The sequence below is a fragment of the Salvelinus fontinalis genome, chromosome 27, assembly GCF_029448725.1.
Source record: "Salvelinus fontinalis isolate EN_2023a chromosome 27, ASM2944872v1, whole genome shotgun sequence".
Taxonomy (NCBI): domain Eukaryota; kingdom Metazoa; phylum Chordata; class Actinopteri; order Salmoniformes; family Salmonidae; genus Salvelinus; species Salvelinus fontinalis.
The window spans coordinates 18,071,749-18,087,750 of NC_074691.1; positions in this window are offsets into that span (position 1 = coordinate 18,071,749).

Genomic DNA, 16,002 nt, shown 5'->3' on the forward strand with positions numbered 1-16,002 from the left:
CACACACACACACACACACACACACACACACACACACACACACACACACACACACACACACACACACACACACACACACACACACACACACACACACACACACACACACACACACACACACACACACACACACACACACACACAGCATCAGCAGAGATAACACAGTCTGCTGCTGTAAGCCAGTCCACATATAGTTTTTCCTAGTTCTGCTGCCACCAGTACTCCCAATGTCCCAAGTCTCACCAGTGCAGCTGTTCCTAGAACTGCTGCTCCCAGTGCCCCTGCTTAAAGTGCAGCTGCCACAGTTACAGTTTCCATGCCGATTCCTCCCATCAGGCTGGCCCCTGTGAGGACCTCACCTCTCATTTGTATGGAACGGACTCTTTGGTGCACCCAGTATGAAGGACACCACTGCAACAAGGGTTACTTTTATTAATTCTGCTGGTCCCAGTATGACAGTTCCCTGTGCTAGGCCCTGCAAGCTTAGCACCGCCCCTACTGCTACAGAGGTTCTAAATTTGCGGCCCCCGGTGACATCCCTGCAGCCGTGACTCCCCTAACAGCCCCCCCCCCCCCCCACATGCTGCCCCTCGAACCCAGCAAAGAGCATCCTGGGTGAATGACTCTCAGGGCAGATGAGAATGACCGTCACCCTCGCTGCCCCTTTTTGGTCCAAAACTCACCACAGCCACAGTTCCCAGAACAGCTTCTAGCAGTCATGCAGCTAGCGTCCCCATCCACAGCACTGACCCGAGCATCACAGTCACCTCTGGCTAGGACCCACCGGCGCTCCCCACACCTACCCCCCTTTTGAAGTATTGAAACGAAACCATATGATTTGAATGAAAAGTATTTTAATAAACAACATGAAAATGTGAAGAAGCGCATCATTTCAAATCAACTACATGTTGTACTAACAGCATGTAAACAGTCTAAATAGGTCAGGATTCAGACAGGTAGCCTAAGAAGGAACAAAATGAATGATTTTGGATATATTATTAGCCTATTATTTTAATTATTACAAGGCTATAGCCTACAAAGAAATTAATTGTGAAGTATTTGCGACACACTAGGCTGGCAGGAACATTAAGAACTCAGCATTATAGTCTATAAATTGCGCATATAGGCTGTGAATTACTTAGAATTAAATAAAATTATGTAACAAAAAACACCTTATTAGTCTAAGCCTACAGGGCCTTTGAAATCACTTTTAGAAACACGAGTTTGACCAGAGTCTGTGGCTTCAGGCTCATGTGATGGTGCCTGGAGAGTAGGCCAGCAGCGGAAAATACCCTCTCCACGCTTGCAGAGCCACTGGGGATGCTAAGCACCCATCAGGCCACTCTTGTCAGGCTGAGCAGGGATGCAGAGTTGTTTTTTTGTATTTTTCTACAGGTAGGCCTAAAGGTTTTTAGGGAAAATAACCCTATCAAAACAGAAAGCTCATTGAAAGAGGTAATATGTCAGGCCTATTGGGACAAAATCATTGATAGCCTATTGAATAGATAATAGAACTAAAATTAAGGAAACTCTTAAGAGATCCGATTTTCAATTATAAATACTTTGCTACAATGACACACTTAGCTAGCTTCCCACCTTGTCCTTTCTGTTAGGATGTGCACATAGTATACCATCATGCTTTTGGGATAACCCTACTAATGATTCTTTAGTTCTGGACACTACTACACCACACTCTCTCTCTTGCTCTTGGTCCCTCTCATCTTTGTATATACTGATGTCACATCTTCTCCTGCTCCTCCCCTCCGGTGTACGACGTCGCCAGAGTACTAAACACCGGTCCTGGGATTCATCGTTACGCACACCTGGCACACATCATTACGCGCACCTGTTAATCTTTATGATTCACACCTTGGCTTCATTACCTTCATAATTTCCTCCCCTTTATATGTCACTCTCTTATGTTTTCTCCCCAGTTGGTATTATTATTGTGTACTGGCGTATAGCCACATGGACTTGTATCGTTTCTGGTTTTGTTTATTAAAGGTTTCACCTGTACCTGCTTCCCGACTCACAGCTCCGTTATTACAACTGAACAAAAATATAAACGCAACATGCAACAATTTCAAAGATTTTACTGAGCTACAGTTCATATAAGGAAATCAGTCAATTTAAATAAAATCATTAGGCTCTGATCTTTGGATCAGAAAACACATCTCCTTCACATAGAGTTGATCAGGCTGTTGATTGTGGAATGTTTTCCCACTCCTCTTCAATGGCTGTGCGAAGTTGTTGGATATTAAGTGGGAACTGGAACACGCTGTCATACACGTCGATCCAGAGCATCCCAAACATGCTCAATGGGTGACATATCTGGTGAGTATGCAGGCCATGGAAGAACTGGGAAATTTTTCAGCATCCAGGAATTCTTGTCCTGGAGCCGTACATTATCATGCTGGAACATGAGGTGATGGATGCCATGACAATGGGCCTCACGGTATCTCTGTGCATTCAAATTGCCATCAATAAAATGCAATTGTGTTCATTGTCCGTAGCCTATGCCTGCCTACACCATAACACCACCACTAACATGGGGCACTCTGTTCACAATGCTGACAGCAAACCGCTCGCCCACACGACGCCGTGCAAGTGGTCTGCAATTGTGAGGACGGTTGGACATACTCCCAAATTCTCTACAATGGCGTTGGAGGCGGCTTGTGGTAGAGAAATGAACATTCAATTCTCTGGAAACAGCTCTGGTGGACAGTCCTGCAGTCAGCATGCCAATTGTACGCTCCCTCAAAACTTGAGACATCTGTGGCATTGGGTTGTGTGACAAAACTGCACATTATAGGATGGCCATTTATTGTCCCCAGCACAAGGTGCACCTGTGAAATGATCATGCTGTTTAATCAGCTTCTTGATATGCCACACCTGTCAGGTGGATGGATTATCTTGGCAAAGGAGAATTGCTCACTAACAGAGATGTAAACAAATTTGTGTACAAAATCGGAGAGAAATTGGCTTTTTGTCTGTATGGAAAATTTCTGGAATCTCTTATTTCAGCTCATGAAGCATGGGACCAACACTTTTTACATGTGTTTATATTTTTGTTCAGTGTATGTTTACCTTGATTTTGCACCTCAGGGTTTTATTTGTTTTTTTCCTGAAAATATTTAGCGATCTCCATGACAGTAGCTAAAGCAAGGGGCTATAGAAGCACACAAATAGCCTACAAATGCATGCTGGGCCGGGCATGCCCTGAGCTGGTGAAGTGAATACTATTGGAGCGGTACTGGAGCGAAATTGGAGTGGGAGAGAGGCCTGATGCGTGGTGCCGAAACTGGTGGTACCGGGCTGAGGACACGCACCTCAGGGCGAGTGCGGGGAAGAGGCACAGGCCGTACTGGACTGTGGAGGCGCACTGGAGGCCTGATGCGTGGTGCCGGCACTTGTGGTACCGGGCTTGGGACACGCACCTCAGGGCGAGTGCGGAGAGGAGGCACAGGACATACTGGACTGTGGAAGCGCACTGGAGGCCTGATGCTTGGTGCCGGAACTGGAGGTACCGGGCTGGGGACACACACCTCAGGGCGAGTGCGGAGAGGAGGCACAGGCCGTACTGGACTGTGGAGGCGCACTGGAGATCTGGAGCTTAGTGCTGGCACACTGCGTCCTTGCTGGATGCTCACTTGAGCCCGGCAAGTGCGAAGAGCTGGAATAGAGTGCACCGGGCTATGAATGCGAACTGGTGACACCATGTGCGTCACTGCGTAACACGGTGTCTGACCAGTCACACGATCCCCAGCACGCCCGCTCTGCAGCACTCTCACTGCTAGCACCTCTCTCCGGAATCTTGCGTCAAACTCCTCATCCGACTCCCTGATTGGCTCTGGTTCGCTCCTTGGCTCCGCCGACTGCTCCATGTGCGTCCCCCAATTTTTTTATTGGGGCTGCCTCTCGTGCTTGCCTTGTTTGTATTTCTCCTCGTAATATCGCCGTTCCACTTTCGCGGTCTCTATTTCTTCCTTCGGAAGGTGATACTCCCCCGCCTGCGTCCAGGGTCCTGCTCCATCCAAAATCTCTTCCCATTACCATTCCTCCTGAATACACTGCTTGGTCCTTTTGTGGTGGGTTCTTCTGTCACGGCCGTTGTAAGGAGGAGACCAAGGTGCAGCGTGATATGTGTACATTCTTCTTCATTTAAGAATGAACACTGAACAAACGAACAAAATAACAAAACGAACCGTGAAGCTAATATGAGTAGTGCAGACAGGCAACTAAACATAGAACAAGAACCCACAAACACCAAAGAGGAAATGGCTACCTAAATATGATCCCCAATCAGAGACAACGATAAACAGCTGCCTCTGATTGGTAACCATATCAGACCACCATAGACATACAAATCACCTAGACCTACAAAAACCCTAGACATACAAAAAACCCTAGACAATACAAAAACTAACGTACCCACCCTAGTCACACCCTGACCTAACCAAAATATAAAGAAAACAGAGATATCTCAGGTCAGGGTGTGACAGCCCACCTACCAGGGTGGACTCCTTCCATAGGTAAATCCAATATGACTAATAAGGATGGGTTATCAAACCCTATCGTTAGTCAATCCATATTATATACAGACAATATGAAGTATTTGACATTTTCTTCCCCAGGCGAACTACAACCAGCTAGAAGAGATCTACAACCTGTGGCATAACTATGGCAACATAAAGGACTCATAGGCTTATTGTGCTGAGCATCACTGATTGGTTCTTCAACAAGCAAGATGTCCCTACAGTCTGTTCTCTCTCTCTCTCTCCACACCATAGACACTCTCACATGTTGGTGTGAGAGTGGTGAAAGGGTTTGCTGTCCCTTTTTTTGCTTATTTCTGTCTTTCTATAAATATTTTTTGGGTAGGTAGGTTAAGTGATATATTTTAGTGGTTGTCATGATGGAGACCAGGCAGTGAATTATCCGGTTTAGTTAGGTTTAATAACTCTTCAATCAGACAATTAACATGGAGTCCACCGAGCTACTGGTCCTCATTGCTAGTGTCGTAACGTGACTTTTTATTAATGTGAAGACTGTTGTATTATCAAATCAATTCTCTATGTATAATTGTTCTGTGATTATTCTGTGATTCACTTCCTGTTGAATTTGCAGACGTGTCTGCTGTGCGTTTTGTTGCTGTGCGTTTTGCTGTTTTGCTGTGCGTTTTGCTGCCAACTTTACTTTGCTAGCTGCCAACTTTACGTTTTGTTTTTGTTTTTGTTTTTAAGTACCGTTTATATTTTTAGTTTTTCCATCGCAACTTTTTTTCCCCTCATTCAACCTTTTCACTCCGGACGCTTTATCTGGACATGGTTCGTCAGCACCTTCAACAGCCGAAGCTAAGTAGTAACATTAACATGATGTCTTCTAATTGCAGTCGCTGTACTCATAATATACAGGAGAACGATCGCCTTACGGCGAGAATAGCTGTGCTGCAAGCCCAGCTTCAGACGCAATCGTTAGGCAAGGGTAATTTCAGTGTAGGAAAGGAAGAAACAGTGTCTGTGCCACCAGTAAGTACAGATAGTAACGTTAGTATAAACCCCCCGCACAGTCCCCGCAGCCGGACAACTTTCTCATGGCTTCTGGAGGGAAGTGCTGTAGGAATGCTCAACTGGTGTCGCTCATTCAGCCGACAGAAACTTTCAACCGGTTTTCCCCATTATTTAGCGAGTCGGAGTCTGAGGCTGAGTCTTCTCTTGTCTCTACTCCTCCCGCTACGGGGTCTGAGACGCCAAAGGCTCCAACCATTAGCTCTGACAAGTTGAAAACCCTAGTCATTGGCGACTCCATTACCCGCAGTATTAGACTTAAAACGAATCACCCAGCGATCATACACTGTTTACCAGGGGGCAGGGCTACCGACGTTAAGGCTAATCTAAAGATGGTGCTGGCTAAAGCTAAATCTGGCGAGTGTAGAGAGTATAGAGATATTGTTATCCACGTCGGCACCAACGATGTTAGGATGAAACAGTCAGAGGTCACCAAGTGCAACATAGCTTCAGCGTGTAAATCAGCTAGAAAGATGTGTCGGCATCGAGTAATTGTCTCTGGCCCTCTCCCAGTTAGGGGGAGTGATGAGCTCTACAGCAGAGTCTCTGCACTCAATCGCTGGTTGAAAACTGTTTTCTGCCCCTCCCAAAAGATAGAATTTGTAGATAATTGGCCCTCTTTCTGGGACTCACCCACAAACAGGACCAAGCCTGACCTGCTGAGGAGTGACGGACTCCATCCTAGCTGGAGGGGTGCTCTCATCTTATCTACCAACATAGATAGGGCTCTAACTCCTTTAGCCCCACAATGAAAAAGGGTGCAGGCCAGGCAGCAGGCTGTTAGCCAACCTGCCAGCTTAGTGGAGTCTGCCAATAGCACAGTCAGTGTAGTCAGCTCAGCCATACCCATACCCATTGAGACTGTGTCTGTGCCTCGACCTAGGTTGGGCAAAACTAAACATGGCGGTGTTCGCCTTAGCAATCTTATTAGGATAAAGACCTCCTCCATTCCTGCCATTATTGAAAGAGATCATGATACCTCACATCTCAAAATAGGGTTACTTAATGTTAGATCCCTCACTTCAAAGGCAGTCATAGTCAATGAACTAATCACTGATCATAATCTTGATGTGATTGGCCTGACTGAAACATGGCTTAAGCCTGATGAATTTACTGTGTTAAATGAGGCCTCACCTCCTGGTTACACTAGTGACCATATCCCCCGTGCATCCCGCAAAGGCGGAGGTGTTGCTAACATTTATGATAGCAAATTTCAATTTACAAAAAAAAAAATGACGTTTTCGTCTTTTGAGCTTCTAGTCATGAAATCTATGCAGCCTACTCAATCACTTTTTATAGCTACTGTTTACAGGCCTCCTGGGCCATATACAGCGTTCCTCTCTGAGTTCCCTGAATTCCTATCAGACCTTGTAGTCATAGCAGATCATATTCTAATTTTTGGTGATTTTAATATTCATATGGAGAAGTCCACAGACCCACTCCAAAAGTCTTTCGGAGCCATCATCGACTCAGTGGGTTTTGTCCAACATGTCTCTGGACCTACTCACTGCCACAGTCATACTCTGGACCTAGTTTTGTCCCATGGAATAAATGTTGTATATCTTAATGTTTTCCCACATAATCCTGGACTATCGGACCACCATTTTATTACGTTTGCAATCGCAACAAATAATCTGCTCAGACCCCAACCAAGGAGTATCAAAAGTCGTGCTATAAATTCTCAGACAACACAAAAATTCCTTGATGCCCTTCCAGACTCCTTCTGCCTACCCAAGGACGTCGGAGGACAAAAATCAGTTAACCACTTAACTGAGGAACTCAATTTAACCTTGCGCAATACCCTAGATGCAGTTGCCCCCCTAAAAACGAAAAACATTTGTCATAAGAAACTAGCTCCCTGGTATACAGAAAATACCCGAGCTTTAAAGCAAGCTTCCAGGAAATTGGAACGGAAATGGCGCCACACCAAACTGGAAGTCTTCCGACTAGCTTGGAAAGACAGTACCGTGCAGTACCGAAGAGCCCTCACTGCTGCTCGATCATCCTACTTTTCCAACTTAATTCTTGAGAATACAGGGGGTGCTGTTTTCACATTAGCATAATTGCCTCTACAGATAAAACTGCCTCTTATTCAATTATTGCTGTTACTATATGCATATAACCATATACCATTGGATAGAAAACAAGCTATGGTTTCTAAAACCGTTCCAATTTTGTCTGTGAGTGAAACACAGGTCATTTCACAGCACTTTCCCTGAGCCAGAAGAAGATTGCAAGATGTGTATGCTCGCTTCAACGCTCTGCCTATATATGGTCACGCCACCTATGACCCGAAACACACTTCCTTCTTCTTCCTCTGGGTGTCTGGAAGACGTCAGAGGAGAAATTTTTTGTTTATCTTGTACTGACGTGAAATAAGACCTATTTCTTTAGCGTGACCGACAACTTCCGGTTTCCTGAGATGCGCGTTTTAGAGAAGCCATTGACTTTTGTTATGCTGACGTTACGGATGAAAACTATCTCCGTCTCGAAGTTTGTTTGATACATGTGACCATATCACCGTAATGTATGTTTTTTCAATATAGTTTAATCAGATTATTAGAATTTTTTCGGGAGTTTTGCCGTGTTCCGTTCTTTGAGTTTTTTAACTTTGGACAGGGGCCGTGCCAGTCGACCAGTACCCAGGCTAAATGAAGAGGGGAAGTTGCCATTGTGAATGGATTGAACGACTCATCAGGACTAAGGACACCTTGATCAACATTCTGATGAAAGACCAGCAATAGTAAGACCCAATTTACGATGTTATTTCATATATCTGTCGTGCATGTGAACTGGTCGGGCGCGTCCAGCTGGTTCTGGCTGGCCTGGTTATGCTAATTTAGCGCTACATTTTGTTTTCGCTATAAAACATTTAAAAAATCTGAAATATTGTTTGGATTCACCAGATGTTGGGCTTTCAATGTCTGTACGCTGTGTATTTTTTCTGAAATGTTTTAAGACAAGTAATTAGTTATATAATGTTGGTCTCTGTAATTGTTCTAGCTGCATCAGCACTATATCAGATTGCAGCTGCAATGTAGAACTGTGATTTATACCTGAAAAATGCACATTTAAAAAAAAAAAACTATGCTATAACATAAATATGTTATCAGACTGTCATCTTAAGAATTTGTTTGTTGGTTAGTGGCTATCAATATCTTAGTTTAGCCGAATTGGTGATAGCACCTGATGGAGTAAGAAACTGTTGGAGTAAGAAAATGGTGTCATTTTGCTAACGTGTTTAGCTAATAGATTTACATATTGTGTCTTCCCTGTAAAACATTTAAAAAATCTGAAATGGTGGTTTTATTCACAAGATCTGTGTCTTTCATTGGGTGTCTTGGACTTGTGATTTAATGATATTTAGATGCTACTATTTAATTGTGACGCTATGCTAGCGATGCTAATCAGTGTGGGGGGTGTGGGGGGTGCTCCCGGATCCGGGTTAGGTACTCTGTAGAGGTTAATCGAGGAAAATAAGAACAATCCAAAATTTATTTTTGATACTGTTGCAAAGCTAACTAAAAAGCAGCATTCCCCAAGAGAGGATGGCTTTCACTTCAGCAGTAATAAATTCATGAACTTCTTTGAGGAAAAGATCATGACCATTAGAAAGCAAATTACGGACTCCTCTTTGAATCTGCGTATTCCTCCAGGGCTTAGCTGTCCTGGATCTGCACAGCTCTGCCAAGGCCTGGGATCGGGAGAGACACTTAAGTGTTTTAGTACTATATCTCTTGACACAATGATGAAAATAATCATGGCCTCTAAACCTTCAAGCTGCATACTGGATCCTATTCCTACTAAACTGCTGAAAGAGCTGCTTCCTGTGCTTGGCCCTCCTATGTTGAACATAATAAACAGCTCTCTATCCACCGGATGTGTACCAAACTCACTAAAAGTGGCAGTGATAAAGCCTCTCTTGAAAAAGCCAAACCTTGACCCGGAAAATATAAAAAACTATCGGCCTATATCGAATCTTCCATTCCTCTCAAAAATTTTAGAAAAAGCTGTTGCGCAGCAACTCACTGCCTTTCTGAAGACAAACAATGTATACGAAATGCTTCAGTCTGGTTTTAGACCCCATCATAGCACTGAGACTGCACTTGTGAAGGTGGTAAATGACCTTTTGGTGGCGTCAGACCGAGGCTCTGCATCTGTCCTCGTGCTACTAGACCTTAGTGCTGCCTTTGACACCATCGATCACCACATTCTTTTGGAGAGACTGGAAACCCAAATTGGTCTACACGGACCAGTTCTGGCCTGGTTTAGATCTTACCTGTCGGAAAGATATCAGTTTGTCTCTGTGAATGGTTTGTCCTCTGACAAATCAACTGTGCATTTCGGTGTTCCTCAAGGTTCCGTTTTAGGACCACTATTGTTTTCACTATATATTTTACCTCTTGGGGATGTTATTCGAAAACATAATGTTAACTTTCACTGCTATGCGGATGACACACAGCTGTACATTTCAATGAAACATGGTGAAGCCCCAAAATTGCCCTCGCTAGAAGCCTGTGTTTCAGACATAAGGAAGTGGATGGCTGAAAACGTTCTACTTTTAAACTCGGACAAAACAGAGATGCTTGTTCTAGGTCCCAAGAAACAAAGAGATCTTCTGTTAAATCTGACAATTCATCTTGATGGTTGTAAAGTCGTCTCAAATAAAACTGTGAAGGACCTCGGCGTTACTCTTGACCCTGATCTCTCTTTTGACAAACATATCAAGACTGTTTCAAGGACAGCTTTTTTCCATCTACTTAACATTGCAAAAATCAGAAATTTTCTGTCCAAAAATGATGCAGAAAAATGAATCCATGCATTTGTTACTTCTAGGTTAGACTACTGCAATGCTCTACTTTCCGGCTACCCGGATAAAGCACTAAATAAACTTCAGTTAGTGCTAAATACGGCTGCTAGAATCCTGACTAGAACCAAGAAATTTGATCATATTACTCCAGTGCTAGCTTCCCTACACTGGCTTCCTGTTAAGGCAAGGGCTGATTTCAAGGTTTTACTGTTAACCTATAAAGTGTTACATGGGCTTGCTCCTACCTATCTTTCCGAGTTGGTTCTGCCGTACATACCAATACGTACGCTACGGTCACAAGACGCAGGCCTCCTAATTGTCCCTAGAATTTCTAAGCAAACAGCGGGAGGCAGGGCTTTCTCCTATAGATCTCCATTTTATGGAACAGTCTGCCTACCCATGTGAGAGACGCAGACTCGGTCTCAACCTTTAAGTCTTTACTGAAGACTTATCTCTTCAGTAGGTCATATGATTGAGTGTAGTCTGGCCCAGGAGTGTGAAGGTGAACGGAAAGGCTCTGGAGCAACGAACCGCCCTTGCTGTCTCTGCCTGGCCGGTTCCCCTCTCTCCACTGGGATTCTCTGCCTCTAACCCTGTTACAGGGGCTGAGTCACTGGCTTACTGGTGCTCTTTCATGCCGTCCCTGGGAGGGGTGCGTCACTTGAGTGGGTTGAGTTACTGACGTGATCTTCCTGTCTGGGTTGGCGCCCCCCCTTGGTTTGTGCTGTGGTGGAGATCTTTGTTGGCTATACTTCCTTGTCTCAGGATTATAAGTTGGTGGTTGAAGATATCCCTCCAGTGGTGCGGGGGCTGTGCTTTGGCAAAGTGGGTGGGGTTATATCCTTCCTATTTGGCCCTGTACGGGGGTATCTTCGGATGGGGCCACAGTGTCTCCTGACCGCTCCTGTCTCAGCCTCCAGTATTTATGCTGCAGTAGTTTGTGTCGGGGGGCTAGGGTCAGTTGGTTATACCTGGAGTACTTCTCCTGTCTTATCCAGTGTCCTGTGTGAATTTAAGTATGCTTTCTCTAATTCTCTCGTTCTCTCTTTCTTTCTCTCTCTGAGAACCTGAGCCCTAGGACCATACGTCAGGACTACCGGGCATGACGACTCCCTGCTGCCCCCAGTCCGCCTGGCCTTGCTGCTATTCCAGTTTCAACGGTTCTGCCTGCGGTTACGGAACCCCTACCTGTCCCAGACCTGCTGTTTTCAACTCTTAATGATCGGCTATGAAAAGCCAACAGATTTATTCCTGATTATTATTTGACCATGCTTGTCATTTATGAACATTTTGAAAATCTTGGCTCTCTCTAATTTTCTCCTTCTCTCTTTCTTTCTCTCGGAGGACCTGAGCCCTGGGACCATACGTCGGGACTGCCGGGCGTGGTGGCTCCTTGCTGTCCCCAGTCCGCCTGGCCTTACTGCTGTTCTGCCTGCGGTTATGGAACCGCCACCTGTCCCAGACCTGTTGTTTTTCAACTCTTAATGATCGGCTATGAAAAGCCAACTGAATATTATTCATGATTATTATTTGACCATGCTTGTCACTTATGAACATTTTTGAACATCTTGGCATAGTTCTGTTATAATCTCCACCCGGCACAGCCAGAAGAGGACTGGCCACCCCTCATAGCCTGGTTCCTCTCTAGGTTTCTTCATAGGTTTTGGCCTTTCTAGGGAGTTTTTCCTAGCCACCGTGCTTCTACACCTGCATTCTAGCTGTTTGGGGTTTTAGGCTGGGTCTCTGTACAGCACTTCGAGACATTAGCTGATGTACGAAGGGCTATATAAAATAAATTTGATTGATTGATTGATTGATTAAATTAATCACGGAATAGTAATGAACTAGGAAGTCGAGGCACCATCGGAAAATGTTGTTTATAGAGTTACAATTTCCCGAATATAACTCTTCAGATATTTTATTATCTTATCGATTACAGTCTTCTATTAATGTATTATTACCTCATCAGTCTCATTCCTGAATGTCGCAAACCTGTCACGCCCTGACCATAGAGAGCCTTTTGTAATCTCTATTTTGGTTAGGTCGGGGTGTGACTAGGGGGGGTGATCTTATCTAGGGGTTTTGTTTCTATGTTGGCCTGGCATGATTCCCAATCAGAGGCAGCTGTTTATCGTTGTCTCTGATTGGGGATCATATTTAGGCAGCCATTTTCCCACTGTGTTTTGTGGGATCTTGTTTCTGTGTAGTTGCCTGTGAGCACTGCATGAGCTTCATGTGTCCGGTATTCTTTGTTGTTTTTTGTTCGGTTCTCTTAAAATAAAAAGATGTCGAACCGATATCATGCTGCGCTTTGGTCTGAGTATGCTTACAACGACGATCGTGACAAAACCCTTGGATATCTGCACGAATCCTGACATAAATCATGAATCAGCGATATACAAATTGGCTTAATTATTTATTTACTAACTAACTAATCAATTACATAAACACACCTACAGAAGACCATACATTGGTTACTAACATGTGGCAAAGAAAAGTCCCTAGTGGACGAAACCGATATGACGGCTTGGTAGACAAAGGAAAGGGGTGGGGACAGCTCAAGAGTGGTATATTCAGATTTGATAATTATACTCATGGAAATGCTAATACTTTGAACATGAGCAACCGCTCATTCGAAAATAAATAGCAATTTACATATTTATGAGTGTATGCCTTTGTTGTCCCTCTCTGCGAACGCCGGTCCGTCTGCTGGATAGATTGTCGACAGAAAGTCTCTGGTTTGTCCACCAGAGATCAAAGTCTTTCGTAGCTGTAGTTTTCTCAGCTGGCTCTGGATAGTGTCTGTTGTAATGGATACGTCAGACGTACTATTCGGTCGTTTGACCGGTAGCGTTTATCAGACTAAAGTACAGCTGCAGCCTGAATAATTGTTTTTTAGTTTGTAGATTTCTTAGCCATTTCAACGTGGGAATGATCTCCACGTTCTCTGGTCTTATCCTTTGGAGTTGCCAACCATTTCAACATGTAGCGACAGCTTCCATGTTTTCTGGTCTAATGTAAATTTTGTCGGAAGTGGGTTTTATACTTTTAGGAGAAAAGGGGGTGTTCCATGACGCCGTGTAACATCTGTGCTCACAGGGGCGTGGCCACTGACTGATCCTAAGTTACGATGAAAAACAATTCTCATTTAGAAGACTAAGATCACATTGTTATCTTTCCAAAAGTATTCCTATACTCAATCATTTATTTTATACAACATTCAGATGCAAACCCCATAATTGAAAAGTGTATACAAACAAAGAAACAGTACTGTTTGTCTCCTGTCCTTCATGAGGTCACCAAATGAAACAAACTCGACATGACTGTTCTTAAGTGTCCACGGACTGCTCCAACTGCTTGGAATACAGAAATACTGTTCAATTATTCAACCTTTTGATGTCCAAGTGTCTCTCTGTGTTCCACAGTCACGTTCCAAACTCAATACTACAGAGCCCAGAAGCAGCGTATATTACGACCGCCATAAAGAGGCCCCCTCCAACTCTGTAGGAGAGAGGACACTGTAGAGCGGACCCACTGTGACCTGATCCTTCAGATCTTCACAGGAGAGTTATGACACAAGGTTAGTCCTATCTGGTGATAATGATGACACGCATAACCAATCAGTTACGGAGATATCTATCAGACGTCAGTACATCTCCCCTTTTCTGAGAGCAATAAAAACTATAATATCCTCTCTACCTGATACCTAATAATTCACCCTGTGGACTGTTTCAATGCAATCTATTTGTATTTCAATAACATATCTTTTTTTTGATAAAACAAGTTTTGTTTCGACATAACTGTGTCAACTCGGACATCGGGGTGGACAGCCCTTTGTCCACAGCAACATAAGGATTATTCTGCTCTGAAACGGTTGCTGTTCCTATACCTCTTCCTTTCTTTTCTCTTTCTTTCTTGTGTCTCTGAACCTCAGTGGTAGTTTTACCTCTCGACCTCTGGAGGTCATTCTCACCAGTTGTGGTGAGGCTGGCTGAAGTGGTGGATTGAGTGAGGGGATGGGAGTTGGCTGGCTCACAGGCAGGACCTGTGTGCTGTCCTCACTGGTATACCGGGTGACTCTTTCGTTGTTCTGCTGCTCTCTGGAGTAGGTGTTACACCCTGATCTGTTTCACCTGTTGTGTGCTTGTCTCCAACCCCCACCAGGTGTCTCCCATTTTTCCCCATTTTCCCCTGTGTATTTATACTTGCATTTTCTGTTTGTCTGTTGCCAGTTCGTCTTGCCTTGTCAGATCGTACTAGCGTGTACTAGCGTGTTTTTTCCAGTTTTCTTGTTTCTGAAGTTTGTGTTTTTAGTCTTCCTGGTTCTGACCCTTCTGCCTGTCCTGAGCCTGCCTGTCGTCCTGTACCTGCCTGACTCTCCTGGATTACGAACCTCTGCCTGTCCTGAGCCTGCCTGTCGTCCTGTACCTGCCTGACTCTCCTGGATTACGAACCTCTGCCTGTCCTGAGCCTGCCTGTCGTCCTGTACCTGCCTGACTCTCATGGATTACGAACCTCTGCCTGTCCTGAGCCTGCCTGTCGTCCTGTATGTCAGGTTTTGGCCAGGACTGTTCAGGTTTTGGTCACTAGATGTCCCCATTGCACCTTTTTTGTACCTTTTGTTTTTCCTTGCTCTAATTATTGTTTGCACCTGTGTGTCGTTCCCTTGTTAGTATTTAAACCCTGTGTGTTCCTCAGTTCCTTGCTCAGTGTTTGTATGTTAGCACCCAGCCCCAGCCCAGGCCTTGTTCTGAACATATGATTCTCTTATTGGATTTTCCAGAGGTTCTCTGGTTTAGTTCTTGTGTATTTTTTTTGAGTAGTCTTTTGAGGTTTGTTTTTTCCCTGCTGTTTTTTCCACTTTGTGGAGTTTCTTTGTATTTTGGAGGATATCCATTTTGTGCTTCTTGGCTTTATGTTTGGACATTGTGGATTTAGATTCTTTGCCTGAAGATTTTGTTCTTTAATTAAACCACCATCTCTAGTACTGCTGTGTCTGCCTCATCTTCTGGGTTCTGACGATTATTAGTGACTGTTTCTCGCACCGGGTCCTGACACTGTACCTGCCTGACTCTCCTGGATTACGAACCTCTGCCTGTCCTGAGCCTGCCTGTCGTCCTGTACCTGCCTGACTCTCCTGGATTACGAACCTCTGCCTGTCCTGAGCCTGTCTGTCGTCCTGTACCTGCCTGACTCTCCTGGATTACGAACCTCTGCCTGTCCTGAGCCTGCCTGTCGTCCTGTACCTGCCTGACTCTCCTGGATTACGAACCTCTGCCTGTCCTGAGCCTGTCTGTCGTCCTGTACCTGCCTGACTCTCCTGGATTACGAACCTCTGCCTGTCCTGAGCCTGCCTGTCGTCCTGTACCTGCCTGACTCTCCTGGATTACGAACCTCTGCCTGTCCTGAGCCTGCCTGTCGTCCTGTACCTGCCTGACTCTCCTGGATTACGAACCTCTGCCTGTCCTGAGCCTGCCTGTCGTCCTGTACCTTCCTGACTCTCCTGGATTACGAACCTCTGCCTGTCCTGAGCCTGCCTGTCGTCCTGTACCTGCCTGACTCTCCTGGATTACGAACCTCTGCCTGTCCTGAGCCTGCCTGTCGTCCTGTACCTGCCTGACTCTC